The 17,215-nt window shown below is 31.0% G+C and overlaps 1 protein-coding gene across 2 annotated transcripts in view; it reads right to left on the bottom strand.

The window, feature by feature from the left end:
- Positions 1 to 1,859, bottom strand: part of LOC128999909 (extracellular serine/threonine protein CG31145) — a 108,993-nt gene extending 107,134 nt beyond the window's left edge. For both annotated transcript variants that reach the window (XM_054426682.1, XM_054426683.1), the window contains exon 1: positions 1,728 to 1,859. The gene's annotated coding sequence lies outside the window, so the exon portion shown is untranslated. The remainder of the gene's footprint in view (positions 1 to 1,727) is intronic.
- Between the last annotated feature and the right edge of the window lie 15,356 nt (positions 1,860 to 17,215).

The following is a 17,215-nucleotide window of genomic DNA, read 5'->3' as shown; positions in this document are numbered from 1 at the left end:
TAATAAGCAACACACTAGTGGGCAAAGTTTAGCCTACGTTTCAAAGTAAACGCCTTCGGATACTGTTAACTGCTGTCAAAGGCTTCATGTCTTAAGTCGATCCCGGCTTTCAAAACTACAGAGTACCGGGAATTATCGATATACGCCACAAAACACACTATTTAGTTGAGGCGATTTCAAAATCTTCAAAAAATATAGCAAAATAAAAGCTATATGGATGAAATTTGAACGCTAAAACTTTCTGAGACAGTTCACGATTTTGTCGTTTAAATTTAATTCAAGGATTTTTTATCGATATTTTATTTATCGTTAAACTAACACCAGCTAGTTTGATTCAGGTATTTTTCAAAAAATTCTAATAAATTACTGTGATGTCTTAGAACAATCAAAATAAATATTCTCCAGTACACATTTTCTATAAAGAACACAAAAATTAATTTTGTTCACTAGACATTGTAGACCCCTTATGGTTAAACGGTTAAAGTTTTAATTCAAAACCCTGTACCAATAATTGTGATCGATAATATACGTAATGCTACCAGTCATGTTCATAAAATTAAGAGACTTGAATCGCTACGTTGAGAACTCTAAACTACTAGACCCTACATAAATCTGTAAAATAATTCATTACAGTATAGCGTTTAGTTTGTTGATATAATACTTTCACATTCATTAATCCAATGTTCAGAAGCGATAACATATCGTCCTTCTATTGGGTAAAAGTCGATGATAATAGGTATGCCTACGTATTAACCGCGATTGAGGTGAATAGAATTCAAATTGACGATTATGGACTTTGCACAACAGTGGTAAATTTATGATTTCCCTCTAAACGAGCCTGTCATGTTATCCGTAATCAGTTTCCTGTATCATTCCTCAGGTTACCAAGGCCCAAGGCCAGCAAAAAAAAGCCGAAGCATCCCACATTTGCAACTTAAGGACACCAAATTACCACAAAACACATAAGTTAACCGAGAACGAAATAACAACTCAGATATGGCCTTATAATTAATTATTGTTATGTAGATTAATTTTGATTACTGTAGCTAAGTATACGTTTTGAATAATTGATTAATCTGCTAATCTTGTATGTGTGGATCACATGATTGCATATGCCGTACTAAATTATTAAAATAACGTGAATAAGTCACTTAGTTGGTGAGTCATAACTTTACGCTATCAAAATGCATTATGATTACAGCAAATAGGCTACACACTGTTACTTAGGATGGATTGTAATCGAAGTGTAACGAAAATAGATACGTTTTTATACTTATAATTAAAACGATATGGCAAATCTACGAGTTTCATTATTAAACGCAAGTTATTGATTTTCCGCATAGCTTTGATCTTCATCTTCAGAAACCTGGCAGTGAAATTCTCCTCGGATGCCAACAATGAATTAATTAAGCAACAATCAACGAATCAACAAAGGTTCTTTCAGCCAATAATGTGTTGACGCCCTTTAACTGAAAATAGCTTTATATGCAGTCTGACTCACTAAGAGCTAAAACACAAAAACACAACAATACTAGAACTACAACTGCAAGAAAACAGTTGCAGTAAATTCAACAAAGTTATAAAACTGTCATAGGTAGCCTACACAAAGTTTCAAAGTGGGACGGACGCAAACGGAAATTAGGTTAGAATTGTTTACAACATTTCGACCTTCCTGATAGATGGGTCAGATTAAATTAAAAGTAAACAGTTCAACTTATAGTACTTACAAAAGTGACGAGCACTTCGGAAAAGCCGTTTGGTTGCACTGGATTAACACAAAAAAGTTAAAAACAATAAATTAATAACACAATTAATTTATAGGTTATGCACTGACTGCGACATCAACGTAGTTCTCGGGATTTACGATAGGGCGCAGCGTGTGTACGGTCCGCATGTAGGCACGACAAGGACTGAAGCAGGTTGGTCGCGGCGGTGTTCAAGTTGCAGAACGAAATTTCCCTTTCGTCGCAACCGCAGGGAGAAATTTCCTAACTCGTGTTTCTTTCGCGGGATCGTACCAATTATGGTTTTTTTCCGGTTCGACATCGTCTCGGACTAGGAATGGACTTTTAAATGATGACTAATGTCGAATCCTCAGCTATTTCCTTAAAATGGGAGCACATTCTGTAATTGGATTTCCTGCATTCTTAAATCTATTAATATTTTTTTGTCCTTTCGGTATTAGTAAGAGATACCCCCGCCGCAGCAAACCTGCAGACTTAGCGAATTTCCATTTGTCTGATTAGATTTAAACTAAAATGTCTCCTTAAAAATATCACATTTATTCCCTATTTAAACAGAATTAGTTTAATGAGTATTTAGGTTTGCTGCAACAGGGAGGGTAAAAAAGTTTTTTTTCATGTAAAATGTCACAAGGTACTGTGGTTTAGTAAGAAATTAATGTATTTTTCAAATTTGTTCAAAATATGTTCATAAACAAGCAAACTACAACAGTTGACTTATTCTCCATAAGAATAACATGGGAATTTTAAAATTACAATTTTTTTTGAATTTTCTCCGTAACAATAAGGCGCATAATAACGCTTCAATATACTAAATTATTTGTTTTTTTTAAGCTTTACAAAATTGTTTAAAAAGTAATTGTGAAATTTTGTGTTTTTAGGGTCAAAAATGGGAAAAACCTATTTTTACCCCATAAAACCCCCCATAAACCCCCGTTCCCATAGTCCGATCATGCTGGTTCGCGAACTCATTCAAGTTTATCCCGCCTTACACCTTCAAACCAAATTTTATCAAAATTGGACAAAAATTACTCAAGTTATCGTGCGGATGGACACATATATATATATATATATATAGATATATAAAAATTTGAACGAATGGTGTTTATGGCCTCTGGGGACATCAAAATGAAAAAGTAAATCGGTCTCGGGCTTAGGTCTTACCATGAGACCTACGGTAATAGCTACTTCCCTATAGGGAAATTCGCTAATAAACGTATTTTTTTACATATTCATACTAATACTCAAATATGTCTCTCGACGAATAATAAAAATGTTATTCCATACTTCCACTTGTTTGCACTGCACAAAATGTACGTTACTTTTGTGTGTTAAGTTTTAATTTTTATCAGCTATGGTCGGATAGGGGAGGGAAATAAATTATTTTAATCTAAAAAGCTTATACCCTGCCATGACCTAAAGGCATGTAATGTGAGGTTAATGACTATTACAGGCGTAAATGTCTGAGTTTGATAGGGTAAATACTTTTCTGGCAAGGTCCCAGGTTCAAATCCAGCTGATCGCAAATTTGACATTGAACTATTTTGTAACACCGTGAACTAGTGATTCGGAGCTTATTTAGAGTTTATAGGCTCTATGCCCAATAATGAAGTAAAAAAAAATATATAAGCTTATCTCTGCAAAAGAAGATCTAAACTCTGAACAAAATTTGTATTTAAAAGTTCATTCGATCCTACAACTTTTCAAAACTTTTTACCCCTTTTATTATTTACCTAAAACTACCCAGTAAAAACCCTCAACTATGATGTTTTAGGAGAAAACGTATAAATACATAAGTTATTGTAAAGGACTTTGTAAAGAGAAACCCTCTTTATCTGGTGAAGTATGTAGTGTATATTATACATAGTTGTATACATGATGATAAGGTCGTATAGTATACACAAACTATGGCATGTATACCTGACTACACAGCTTCCTATTAACATAGACTAAATAAACATTACAGAAGACCAAGGTTAGGTATTTGTTTATTCGGTGACATTACTAATCCATAATAATAGTAATGTAGGTAGTTGGACGAGGAATTAAACTACAAAATGAACAAGTAAGAAATCCATATTTACAGAACACAGAAACACATAAATATGCACAGACCATATGTTAAAAATGCTTACCCAATTCTGTACATTAGAATACATGTATCAAAGTTAATACCCTAGAACTTACCAAATTTAGACACACCTCCAGAACCTAAATCCAATTTTCACAAAATTGTAAGTATTCTATAGGTATTAACTATTAAGTAAATTATAATACAGTATTTTAATTTATGTAAAAAGATTATTAATTGGTTTACATACACCCAAAGATTTTTTATGAACCTAAATACGTTTTTTACGTGGGTTAAACAATGATATAAACATAGAGGTGATTAATTAACTTAAAATCAGAATTTTATCAAGTAAAAATGTTTTAAAACTAAAACACTATGTTTACTTCACCTTCCCTCCATGCAATATGTTCAATATTTTTTCAAATATAATAATTTTGAATAATCACATTAAATCATTCGTTAAGTTATTAGAAGTGTAAAAATATGTAATGATATATATAATTTACTAGCTGTAACCCGCGGGCTTTGCCCCGTTTAACTTCTTAATTTTCAAGATTATCTCGTTCGCATGGCTCAATCACGTCCTGGTTGAAGTTTGTTCGCTACGCTCACTCACCTTTAGGTTGGAGCTCGTTCGCTGCGCTCACTTGCCTTCAGGTTAGCACGTTCGCTACGCTAACTCACCTTTTGGTTGAAAATTAGCTGTTGTCATAAATGTAAAAGAAATAATAGTGCTGCACCCTGTTGGTAATCCTTGTAACTTTAATGCTATTGAACATCATAGAACAGAACCAACTTGTTTAATTGAAACATCTGTTAAGATTCAATAATTCCATTTCTCATAAGGTTAACATGGGAAACTCCAGAGCCACTGGGGCGGAGCCCGAAAGGATTTTTGAAATAAGAATATGCCTATATGTTAATCGGGAATGTGAGCTATCATCATGCCAAATTTCAGCCCAATCCGACCAGTATTTTTCGCGTTCACTTGTCACAAACATACATCCATACATCCATACATCCAAACTTTCTCATTTATAATATTAGTAGGATAATCATCGAAGGTTCAGTTTAACGCCTAAGTAGAAGGCGACGCAACGTATGTTGCACTACTGTAAATATTTAGACCTGAAATATAGAAGGCTCCCAGTAAAAGAGTAAATATGGATAAAACCCTGTAGATGTATAATGCGTAAATAATCATTATAACTACAGGGAGTATGTTTTATCTATGGAATAATTAACTCGAACGAATGAAGAAAATCAAATTATCGAATAGGAATTTTCTTATCTAATTGATCATAGCATGCTTCTGAGCGAAAATTTTAAAATCTTCATCTTTGACTTATGCAATGGAAGAATTTATCATAAATTCATAAGTGGATAAATAAATAAAAATATGATGGGGGTTTTATTACGTCTAAAATAAATTAAGTTATGATCGTTGAAGGATTGAGAAGAAAACCATAATTGCGAGTGATACCTGTTAAAATCATGGATAGGCTAACAAGAGAAAGTTTATTACAAGTATTCTGTTAAGTCACAGAGATTCTAATAAAATTTAATTTTATGAGCAACAGTTTGACCTAACTTCGAAAATAAGTAAGTTCACTCTAATAAATGCAAACGAGGATATTATTGAGAATTGGTTTTTTGAATTAATGAAAATCCTTCTTTATTGAGGCGAATTTAGGACCGTGCGGTCGTTTCTTACAGTTGACCTCTAAAAAACTGACAATAATAATAAAACATAAGCAAAAAAATTAATAAATAAAAACATAGTAAACATTGCGATGTGCAATTACCCACTCAAAATACCTTCAAATTGTTATATTAATTGAAACATTGATAGTATGAACATAACTATTATGAGATGGGGAAGCAAATATGTCTGATTTAGCTCAAATTGAATTATAAGATTTGTCATAGAGAAGTAAGATATTTTTTATAGGAGTACACAGGAGTCTTGAATCAACCAGAGGAAAATAAAGAGTACGAAATAATAAGGTGTAACTAATGTTTTTACAAAATATAGAATTCAAATAAAAAATAAAAATGTTATAAATATAAAATAAAAGATTGTTTAATATTGGTGGAAATATATCCATCCCAGTTTAGATTTTCATCCTAAACTTCTCCAAAACGTTCTTGGGTGTCAAGAAGGGTACTAAAAAATTCCCATATGAAAGAAATTGTTAAAGAATTTCCATCGGTTGATTTCCAAAACCTCCTCTTAGCAGATGGTTCCATATGTCAAGAGTTATCCAAGTTGAAGGTAATCATCACGTTCTAATCGTTACAACTAAACGTGTACGTGCTACTGATAACCACCCTGCGTGATATAGACACTGATTACAAACCGATTACAATGTATGTCCCTACATTACCTTATATTTATATCTAAAATTGTATTTTACTCATGGTTGGGTATGATATTGCTTCAACTTATGCATGATGCCAATAAAAAAACTGTTCTTTTTTACTATTTCTTAAAAAAAATACAGCGTAAAAATCTTCTATTCACGTCAAAAAAAGATCTTAATTTCCTTTCATTCCATCTTATTTGCCTAATAGACAAATTTGTTTTAAAGTTGTGCCTTTTACAGACTACTACAGTGTTTCCGAGTATTTAAAGGAATATAGAATACTCTATTTATCTAAGGAATACTACGAGTATGTATGTTCTCATTGTTAAATATGATATTTGTCAATTTTGAGTTTGTATCCGAATGAGAAAGAATATTTGGTTTTTATTTGTCCTTACTGGCCAATTTATTTTCGCTTAGCAAATTAAATACAAATTATAGTCAAATACAGTATAACATATATAATAAGAAAAGTGTACATATTTTCCCATTCTTTTTATTTTTTAATATTTTGCTAATAATGTAATTACTAATCTCTTGTGGCCACTTAAAATCAATTTAAATCTATTTCTGTCAAGTTTTCCAAAACTAACATCATTATCACAGCCGAATTTATTCCAGCACATCAACTTTGCAGACAATCTTAACTAATGTTAAGAGCCAGATAGTTTTGACATCAAGAACAATTTCTGCATCGTTCAAACTTAAACAATACATCTTTAATTAACTTCGAACTTTTCGCTCGTTCCTTATTAGTCTGCTGAATACAGGCTGATTAGTTTAGACGACAGAAAAGGTGTTTGAAGTGTTTAGGAATCAAAAGATAAGCAGGACCTAAAATCCACAACCATATTTATGATTCCTTATCTGTGTGATTTTTATCTCCAAATTCATTACTTATTACGCCTACTAGTAGAAGTATTGCCCCCGCCGCAACAAACCTACACCCTTAGAGAATTTCAATTTTTCTGATTGGGTTGTCACTGAAATGTCTCCTTAAAATATTATATTTATTTTAGATTTAAATAACATTAGTTCTAACAATTACTGCTGCTGTTTGTAGGTTTGCTGCCGGAGGGGAGGTAATAAAGTGTTTTAGTGAAATTGATATGTTAATAGCTTAGTACAGTCAATGAATACAAAAACTTTTTTTTTGTATTCATTGGAACAGTTTAAAATAGTTTTACCAAATTTAATCAAAATATAATCATAAACAAATAATAACAGTTTAATAAATTTTTTATAAGAATAACATAATAATTTTAAATTCTCAGTTTTTTCTCCTTAGTTATTAAGCGCAAAAATAGTCGATAATCATAATTACTGTTTTTTAAGCTTTACAGAATGGTTTGGAAAGAAATTGCAAAATGTTGTCTTTAGAGTCAAAATTGTAAAACCAATTTCTATCCCATAATAAGATAAAAATGAATAAATTCTTGTTTTGAAGTGTTTTGAAATAAAATGAGTTATAATTCATGCAATAAGTAACATACTGTAACGTGAACCCCAAATTCAAACCATTCTACACTCTAAGCGGAGGGGAGGACCGTTTTTCCTGGATTTACACCCACCTTTGAACTTACCCTTATATTTTACCCTTGAATATCACCTCAATTTTCCTTTGAAATGTGGTACCGTTTTTGACCAGTAGTTTCATTTCTTGAATATAACATACAGATTTAAAAATTCGAGGCAAACATTTACATTTCATAATGAAGTATACATTTATCCTCCAATTTTAAAACGCAGTTTAAATTTATTTGTATGTCAAGGTTTGTTTATTCCTTCCTTTATTTTTGCTCGAAAACTGGGTAGAAGTTTGATATCCAAAACAGTAGTAATTATACGTTCAAAGCTCTGAAAAATTATTATTTTACTGATTAACTATTTAAAAATAAATTGGCAACCTCCTTAAAATAAACAAATATCAGCTGACTCAACAATGGAATCTCTTAAAATTATCATTGAATAATTAATTACATTTGTTCATATTCCAATCAGCTGTTTAGTACCAACTACCAATGTTAGCTGATGTTAGATTTATTTATTTTATCAAAATATATATTTTTATTTTTAAAACAAATCACAAATATAATTTAGATACAAATTATAATAATTTAAATATTTGAACGTTCATTCGAAAAACAGTTGAAAGGTCGAATATTGTGATTGTTGATTGATATTGTGATTTTTCTAGTTCAAATAAAAATATAAAAATAAGTGAAATATTTTGTTTCGTTTTAAAAGTTGTAAGAATCTGGCTTCCTCTTTAGACACACCAGTTATAACAAGTTATTGTTGATACAGGAACTACACTGTTATAACATCTAGAGGGAAACATTGTTATAGCTCCATTAAAGAAGTGTGTTTGTGTTTTCTGTTTGTTTTGTTCTTGTTTTTGTCCATCAAACTTCTTGTTAGAGTTTTGGCGCCATTACTTGTACGAGTACATAAACCCTCGATATTTGTATTAATATAGTACTTCTTATTATGGTAGTATGATTTTTTACTTTCGTAGATCTTACAGTGGGTATTTTAGTTCACAGAATTATGTGTATCATGCAAATGCACAACAAACACTTGATAATGCAAGAACAATATAAGACACAGTTTTTTTTTTTCAGTTAAAATGGATATTTTGTTCTTAGATTGTTATCGTATATTTGATTCTAAAAATTGATAATGTCTTAATTAATTTAAAATTAACACCGTTGTTATACGGTTCTATAACAATGAGATTCAACTTAATTTATGCATATTTTCAAATTATATTAATGTGAAATAAATATATTTTCTAGACTCACCAAAATCTGTGTTACATAACAGATTATGAATATTTTAAGTGTGTATAAGTGTAGTTAAAAATATTATTGGCAAAATTTAATTTTACACGAATACATTCTAAAAACCAACGATATCTACAAAGCATGTATAACAAATCAAACTTACCTTATTCCAATAGGGACATTACTTTCAAAAGTTGCGAAGCGGAAAATAAAAACACATCTTGATGATAAATGTAGACAGTTTAGTTGTTTATTGTGACTTAGAATATTATATGTTTCTATGTTTGGTAAATTACATACATTTGTTTTATACACAGTTTGAACAAAAAAATTAAACATTGAATTTTCATTTATAAGTCTTGAAGCACAGACTATAGATTACTATTCCATAGTCTGTGCTTGAAGTGTTTTATTGGTTAATAAGTTAAACAATAATTTAAAATTTTTATTAATATAAATAATACAGTATATCGACTGTTCTTCTGTCAACTCTAAAAAAAAATGAATCATTTTGATCATTTATGAGTCACCAACGTTATGGTTTAATACCTTCGGAACACTACTTTTGATATTTTTGATAGCTAAAAACCAATTTAATTCCAATTTCTGTAATTTAAATATAAGAATATAACCACAACTTCGATCAATCAATTGATTGCATTTCTCAATCGGTAGAAGTGATGCATGATTTTATTTATTTATACCTTCCATAATTAATTCAAACTATCTCTTTCCATAGCAGTTGTTAACAAAATGTATCTCGGATACCTACACTGTTTATCAAGCTGTACTTTATTGTTTAAAAAGCAATTACCTTTAAGAGGAGTCGAGCAGATGATAAATGTTGCTGATTTTGTCTTTGTTTTTGGATTTAATTAAAGTCACAGGTTGCCACAACTCAAACCATTCAACTTTTGACCTAGTATTTTCATCTATCTTGAAAGTTATGTTTGTAATCTTATATATTTATAAAATTTGTTTTTAGTTATTTAAATCTAACGAGTTTCAAGCAAACACGAGGTGAACAACCAACATAAAATTATTTTTTATAAGGTTTTTCTATGATTAAAAATCAATAGCTCCAGTGTTGTTTATTATTTTATAGGTTTTAGACTCAAAATAATCAGTAAATTATAGGCTTTAATTTGAGCTACTGGTCATTTGAATCAGTTAAGTCCAAGATACTGTATTACTCAATCAAAAATAATAAGTTACATTTTTTCTCGGATATGATATTTATTTTAACGCTGCGGAGCAGCATGGGTCCTCTAGTTTTATGATGAATCAAATTGTCTAATGCTCTTAACATTAAAATATAAACATAGTTTAACTAAACTTAGTTTTTGTGAAATCATTTAAATAAATAAAACACAAACGTATTTTAATCACAGAACTATATAATGTCCTAATTTGGAAATCAAGCAAGTTTATGATTCTGTTGTTGAAAATCGCATTGTTTCATCTCAATTACAACCAACAGTTAACTAACTGTCCGTTTCAGGTTTAGATGTGTCAGAAACTATGGAAATGTTTAAACTAACACTGCAATTGAATATTGTTGCGTGTTAAATATCAGCTGACTAACACATTCCAAGGTTCGCATACCAAGAATTGAACTTACATAATTATATAATAGGCAAATCTTTCATAACGGATAAACAATTTAGAATTTAAATCATAATTTGTCGCAATTTATCAAATCGTTAATAAAAAAATAAACAAACGTCCGAAACAAACACTTTAAAAAAAACAATGTTAACTATGCCTTCATAACAATGAAAAAATAAAAAATAAAATCAATAATTCACCATAAATGCCTACGGAATATGTGAATATAAAATAACTATATTTATTCCTGATAACACGCATGGTGGATTTTCCTTCCACCATGGATAACACGTGTATTTTTTCCCATGCAGCTTACCTAACTGTAACTTATAATATACAATTCTGCTTTATATATAAAAACATGTCACACTTACGATGGAAAACCTCAAATATGCACATTGTAGAAAATAAATACACATTGGAACCTTTAAAATACCTAAAATCAAACTTAAACCTCTAATTTTATGCACCAATGCCGTCAGACACAAACCCCCCAACTTTTCAAAATGAAAACCTCCCTTTATCAGACCAGACCCTGTCTCAACTTATATTGGATTACTACTTGAGTGTCCGAATGCTGATTGTTTTGTTGATTAACTTGTTTAATCAATCCACGAGTCACGTCACCTTAATGTAACAAAGGTGACGTCACAAGGTCTACAGTAATTGGAAGTGAGTGTAGCTATGTTGAGTCCAGGCTTGATTAAAGGTGGACAAACAAATTGGTTAAGGATTAACGTATTCCTTTGTGTTTCAAAGTTGAAGCTTGAATTTGAAAACTTTCACTTATTTCCTCCAGTTTTGCGAATTTCCCATATAGGGAATAAGCTATTAGGCAAGCTATTAAGGAAGTAGGTATCATGGTAAGACCTACTGTAGATCCGGGTACCAATGTACTTCTTCATTTTGATACCCCCAGAGACAATAAAACACCATCCATTCAAATTCGGACATATGAATTGTGTGTGTCCGTTGCCGCTATAACTCGAGCAAAAATCATCCGATTTTGATTAAATTGTGTACAAACGTGTTGTTGACCTACATTTATTTAGATCGGGCTATGGGAACGGGGTTGGGCACGGGATTTAAAGCGGTAAAAATTAGTTTCCTATTTTCACCACCGTAAAATAATTGAAAAATACAAAATTTGCACATTCAAATATTGCAACAAATATACAAATATTACAAAACACATATTACAAATATTACAATACACAATAAATATTACAAAATTAATTTATTAATGAAAACAACAAACAATATAATATAATATTATACATTATAATAAACCAACATCATTCATTTGGTTCATTTGGTTTATTATGAATGGTGTTTTTATTAATTTCTTGTTTAAATATTACAATTTTGCAATTTCTTCCAAATAATTTTGCAGAGCTAAAAGGATTTTACTAAAGGATTATTTTAGTACATATATTGAAGCGTTATTGTATACCTAACTGTTACTGAGAAAATCCCACAATAGTTAAATTTAAAATTTCTATGTTATTTATATGGAGAATAAATAAACTGTTGTTGGTGGCATGTTTATGGATTAAAATATTACTAGTGTACCGGTTGCTCGAATTCGAGCAATTACTAAGTATTACAGGCGTTATTTTAAAACGAATAACAGTCATAATTTCTGATGACTTTAAAAGATTTCGGCTCTTTCAATGATCAACACAGTATGTTGATTCAGTTTTCTTTTTAGTATATCAAATTATCCAGGGTCTCCCGCTTTTTCCCATTGTAATATTAACCAAAATTCAAATTGTAAATATTTCATTTCAACCAATTCTGTAAATGTTTGTGGCAAACTGTTAAATTAGCAAACTTATTGACTGTTTAAAATCAACATAATTATGCTCTTCTTCTCACTTTTAATTTCTGACAACAGCTGGAGTTTCATAACAATATTTGTTTCCCATGTTAATCTGATGGAGAAATATGAAACTTTAAAGGGCCCCAGGGCCTCACTCACTAACTATTTCCCAAAAAAAAAAAAAAAGTTTCCTGCACATCTTCACGTTACGCTCTTTCCAAAGACACCAAAAACATGTTAATCGGTTCAGTAGTTTGGGAGGAGTAATTGTCACAAAAAACCTGCTTGCGTATTAAATAAGTAATATATAGATTGTAGGGATTTAATTTGGAAAATTTATTTATTTCATCCTAAGCAATCAACATTTTACTAAATCACACATTTTTTACCATTCCAGTTGCAGCAAACATAACAATCATTAATACTCACTAAACTTAATGTAGTTCTTTCATAAATCTGTAAATTTCCAGGAAATATTTGAGTAAAAATCCAATCAGACAAATATAAATTCGCTTAGTCTGCAGGTTTGCTGTGGCAGAGGTATTTGAGTTTATAGTGGACGAAATTTTCTAAATAGGTCAAAGATCCGAACACTAAAACGATCTGGACAACTGTTTATGCTATGTTTTACATATATCGATGTTTTTGACCGCCCGAGTTTTCAATCTTCAGGAAAAACATCGCTTTACCTAATCTTAAAATGTCCAATTCTCAATCGGGGGTTTGGTGGACATTTTATTGCTCATCATTATACTCGATGCCCACTTCGTTTTAATTCGTAAATTCTTCAACTTCTTTGATGTTTTTAAACTAAATATAATCTGATTTTTTTAATTAGTATATTCCGTTAATAAGGCTCACAAACTAGTTTAACCAAATATATCGGAGCCTTAAGAGATTCATAATCTAAAGAACATTTAGTCAACGCAAGTGCTCTCAAACGTAACCGGGCCAGAAGACATCAAAACAAGCATACGATTTCACGGTACGATGAGAAGTCTACTACAGTATCCAAAGTCAATTGTAAAACGCAGGCTTAATTCTTCGCTTTGCATTCATTGTTAACTGACACTGTATATTGTTGACAACAGCTATATTACGATATTGTTACGCAAAACGATTCATTTTCCAAGCTTATAGTTCAAGAACAAAAGGTTAATGAGTTGAAACCAGTGTAGTAAAGGCCAAAAATAAGGAAACCCTGTTGTAAAGATCGCACTTAACAATAAGTGGTCAATTTAATTAAAACAGTGTTACTAAATACAATAAACTTACTTTAGGACAAACATTGCTAAAACTGTAAACTTCTTGAGTCATGATACTAGTTATCTCTAGTACATGACATACCTTTAAAAGTATTCATCGGCATTTTTCACTATAAACCTTTTGAGTGAGTCGCACGGTTGCACTTAAACTGCGAATTATCTTTCAAGTGTCGAATTCCTTAAATATTTAAAGTTAGGAAATGAACAAACAACACTCAGAAAATTGCACTCAAGAGACTGTACTTTTGATTTTTTTAAGGTTATTGAATTGTATTAAAGCATTATTATTTAAGTGTGTAATTTGTTTGGATTCTAATAAAATTAAAATTCCCGTGATACCATTGATATCCAAAGTCAACCCACCATCCCAGTGATATTAAAACTTTAAGTGTTATATTTAGGATTTTTGGTAGGGACCTAACTACACAATGTATACCAAACTCTGTAAGAATTTTTATTTACTCTAATTATTCTAAATTATATACCGGGTTTCCGAAAAAGAACTGAAACATTTTAAAGGCAAATACTGATACCAAATAAGAGACTAGGTTGAATGTTTTATACATTTATTTAAAGCTTAAATTCTCTCAAGTTTGATTAGAAACTTAGTATAACTTGACATGAGCACCATTAGTGACCCGGCATAAATCTAAGCGAAATTTGACCTCTTCCCATGTATTGGTCAGTACTTCAAGGGATGTTGCACCAACACATGCGACTATTCTCTGTCGGATGTGATTCAGATCCCGAATCTGCACCTAGTAGACATAATTCTTTTTCCCAAAGGAAAAAGTCCAGAGGAGTCATATCTGGACTCCAGGCCACTGGATGGGCCCTTCCCTGCCAATCCACCATTCGTCGAAACGAGTATCCAGCGCTTCTCGCACACGCAAACTGTAGTGTGGCGGCACTCCATCCTGTTTAAAATAGACAGGGCCATTCCCCATCTCAATTTCATCAAACTATGGGGAAATACTCATCTAACATGTCACATTAAATGGCACCGTTTATATCCCCTGAAGTACTGACCAAAACCTGGGAAGAGGTCAAATTTCACTTAGATTTATGCCGGTCCACTAATGGTGTTCATATCGAGTTATAATAGTCATTGGTTATACTAAGATTCTATAACACTTGAGAATTAAAGCTTTAAATACTATAAAACATTCGACATAGTTTCTTATTTGGTACTAGCTGAACCCGGCAGACGTCTTGCCTTTGACGATTTATAATTTAAGTACCGTAACGTTTAATTGTCTTATTGTATATGAAGTGCTTATAACTAAATTAAAATACGTACGACAACTAATGAAACACATATAGTACAAAGGATAACCGATTCTTTATTATTGCTGTTATATTAATGCTAGTGGGTAGACAATATTTTTGGTCTTTCTATTCGGCGAACAGCTGATTAATAGAAAATGTTTGATCAACTTTCTGTTGTAAAGTTCCCTGGTTCTTGACAGGTATCATTACCAAATGTGGTTTTGTTCTCAGAACTTCAACAATCAAAACTTTTGATGTTTTTGGTTACGGTTTAATCAACGTAAAACCCTTAAGATTGTCATTTCATTGTCTATTGTGTTTTTCTGGAAACCCTAACAACGTTTTAATAAAAAAAAAACATTGTTTTTACATTTTATAAACTTTAATATTAATAATAAAAACAATAATAATAATAATTGAATAAATTAGGGGGTAAACCACTCTTAAACTCCTATTCTTGAAGTTAAATCAATTATTTATAAGCCGTAGGTACTTATTAGGGTTCAAATAAAAAAAACAACTTCAGACCAAATCTAGCCAAGAAGGCTAGATTTGGTATGGTAATAACTATTTGCTTTCAGTAAAATTAAAAAAAATAGGGTTGCTTTTTTAAAGTACCATCGTCTAGCTTTTTGACTGATTAAAAGAAGATCATAATCCAAATAGACACTATCGTGGGTCGTTGTTATTTAAAATATTATCCTAGAACGATATTTCTACCTTATGTTCCAAGGATTGCAATGCAAGTTTATTTAAACATGTGTTTTAATGTTGCTATGAATGAGTGATACTCTTAATTACACATGTTAGTTGCACCATCAACATGTATCGTTCCCTAATATATTTAGTGTTATAAATAATATGTCAAGTGTCCTTTTAATTTTTATTTTAAAATTTTAATGTTTAAATTTTGTTACGCCACAACTGTTTTGACGAACTTTCCATTCAAAGCACTGGTTGACAGATTCTAAATGCACCCCAATGTTTAAGGGTTGGAACAAAAACGTTCAGAATGTTCCATATGTATTATCAAGAACTCAAGAAGTGTAAATAGGTGAGGTCTATTGCCTTACGTTGAAGATGCTGAATTCGTTTCACCTTTCCACCGTTAAAAACTTCAATATCAAACTGCTGTCAGCGATTGAATAAACCCCCGCCGCAGCAGATGAGGGATTTTACATTATTTGCCTGATCGGATTTCCACTAAAGTATTTCCTTTGTCAGATTTATTCGCTATTAAAATAACATTAATTTTAATTTGTACTTAGGTATGCGTTTGCTGCTTAAAGAAATGTTATAAAGTGCGATTTTTTTAAATATTATCTTTAGTATAAATTTTCCAGGTAACCATTTGACAAACATGAACGCTTCAACATAGTAAATTATTTGATTTTTTTTAATTTATAAAGTGTATAGTAAGGAAATAATTGTGGACCCCCAATTTTACCCCATATACCCCTCCCCCAAACCAACCCAGTTTCTGTAGCCCGATCGCATTGGTTCACGTTCGAATAAACATAGGTTTATGCTATTTGCGATTGTACCAAATTTCATCAAAATCGAATTATTTTTACTCGATTTATCGTGCTAATGGACACATACATAGCTGTATTTAAATCAAAACAGCCAAGATTTTACCACCTTTTTTCACGTAAACTGACAACGCTTATAAAAGGTAAGTTCAAGTTTCGATTCGGTTTTATATCAAAACAGCCCTCTTGAGCATACTACGGATATAAAACTGGACTCCGAAACAAAACACAATATTGTCAACTTCTCAATTCAAGTTGGTTTTCTTCGTTTTATAAACAAAATATATTTTTTTTAATTTGGCTAAGCATTTTAAACATACAATTCACGGCAGATTTAAGTAATAACATAATTGCAAACATTTTAATTGTACGAAACAATTAAAATTGTAAATTATTCTCTTAACTGAACCTATACATAATCATAATCATTGTCAACAACGATATTTTTAGTTTCAAGGTTGGCAGTGTTGTTTGACTTGTTTTTGATTGGGCTAATTGTAAATTACCCACAAGTCTTTTCATGTCCCCGACAACACAGACTATCGGCAACTATGTAATTGTCACACTACAGAGTAAGAAGAGACCCTTGATAACACTAATGAAAATTGGTAAAAGTGTTTTTGTTTGAATTATTTTATCTGTTAGAGTTTATGTGTAATGAGTTTCACAGATTGAAGTATCGTTTAATTTTCGATTCGATCTAATCTATACATTAGTTAAACATTTTCTTAAAGGAGTTTATTTTTATAAA

This window comes from Macrosteles quadrilineatus, unplaced genomic scaffold (genome assembly GCF_028750875.1).
Source record: "Macrosteles quadrilineatus isolate MER2022 unplaced genomic scaffold, UCM_ALF_1.0 Scaffold_8__2_contigs__length_117827958, whole genome shotgun sequence".
In the NCBI taxonomy this organism is placed as follows: domain Eukaryota; kingdom Metazoa; phylum Arthropoda; class Insecta; order Hemiptera; family Cicadellidae; genus Macrosteles; species Macrosteles quadrilineatus.
Note: the sequence above shows the minus strand (reverse complement) of the source record. Positions and strands in the feature narration are given on the sequence as shown.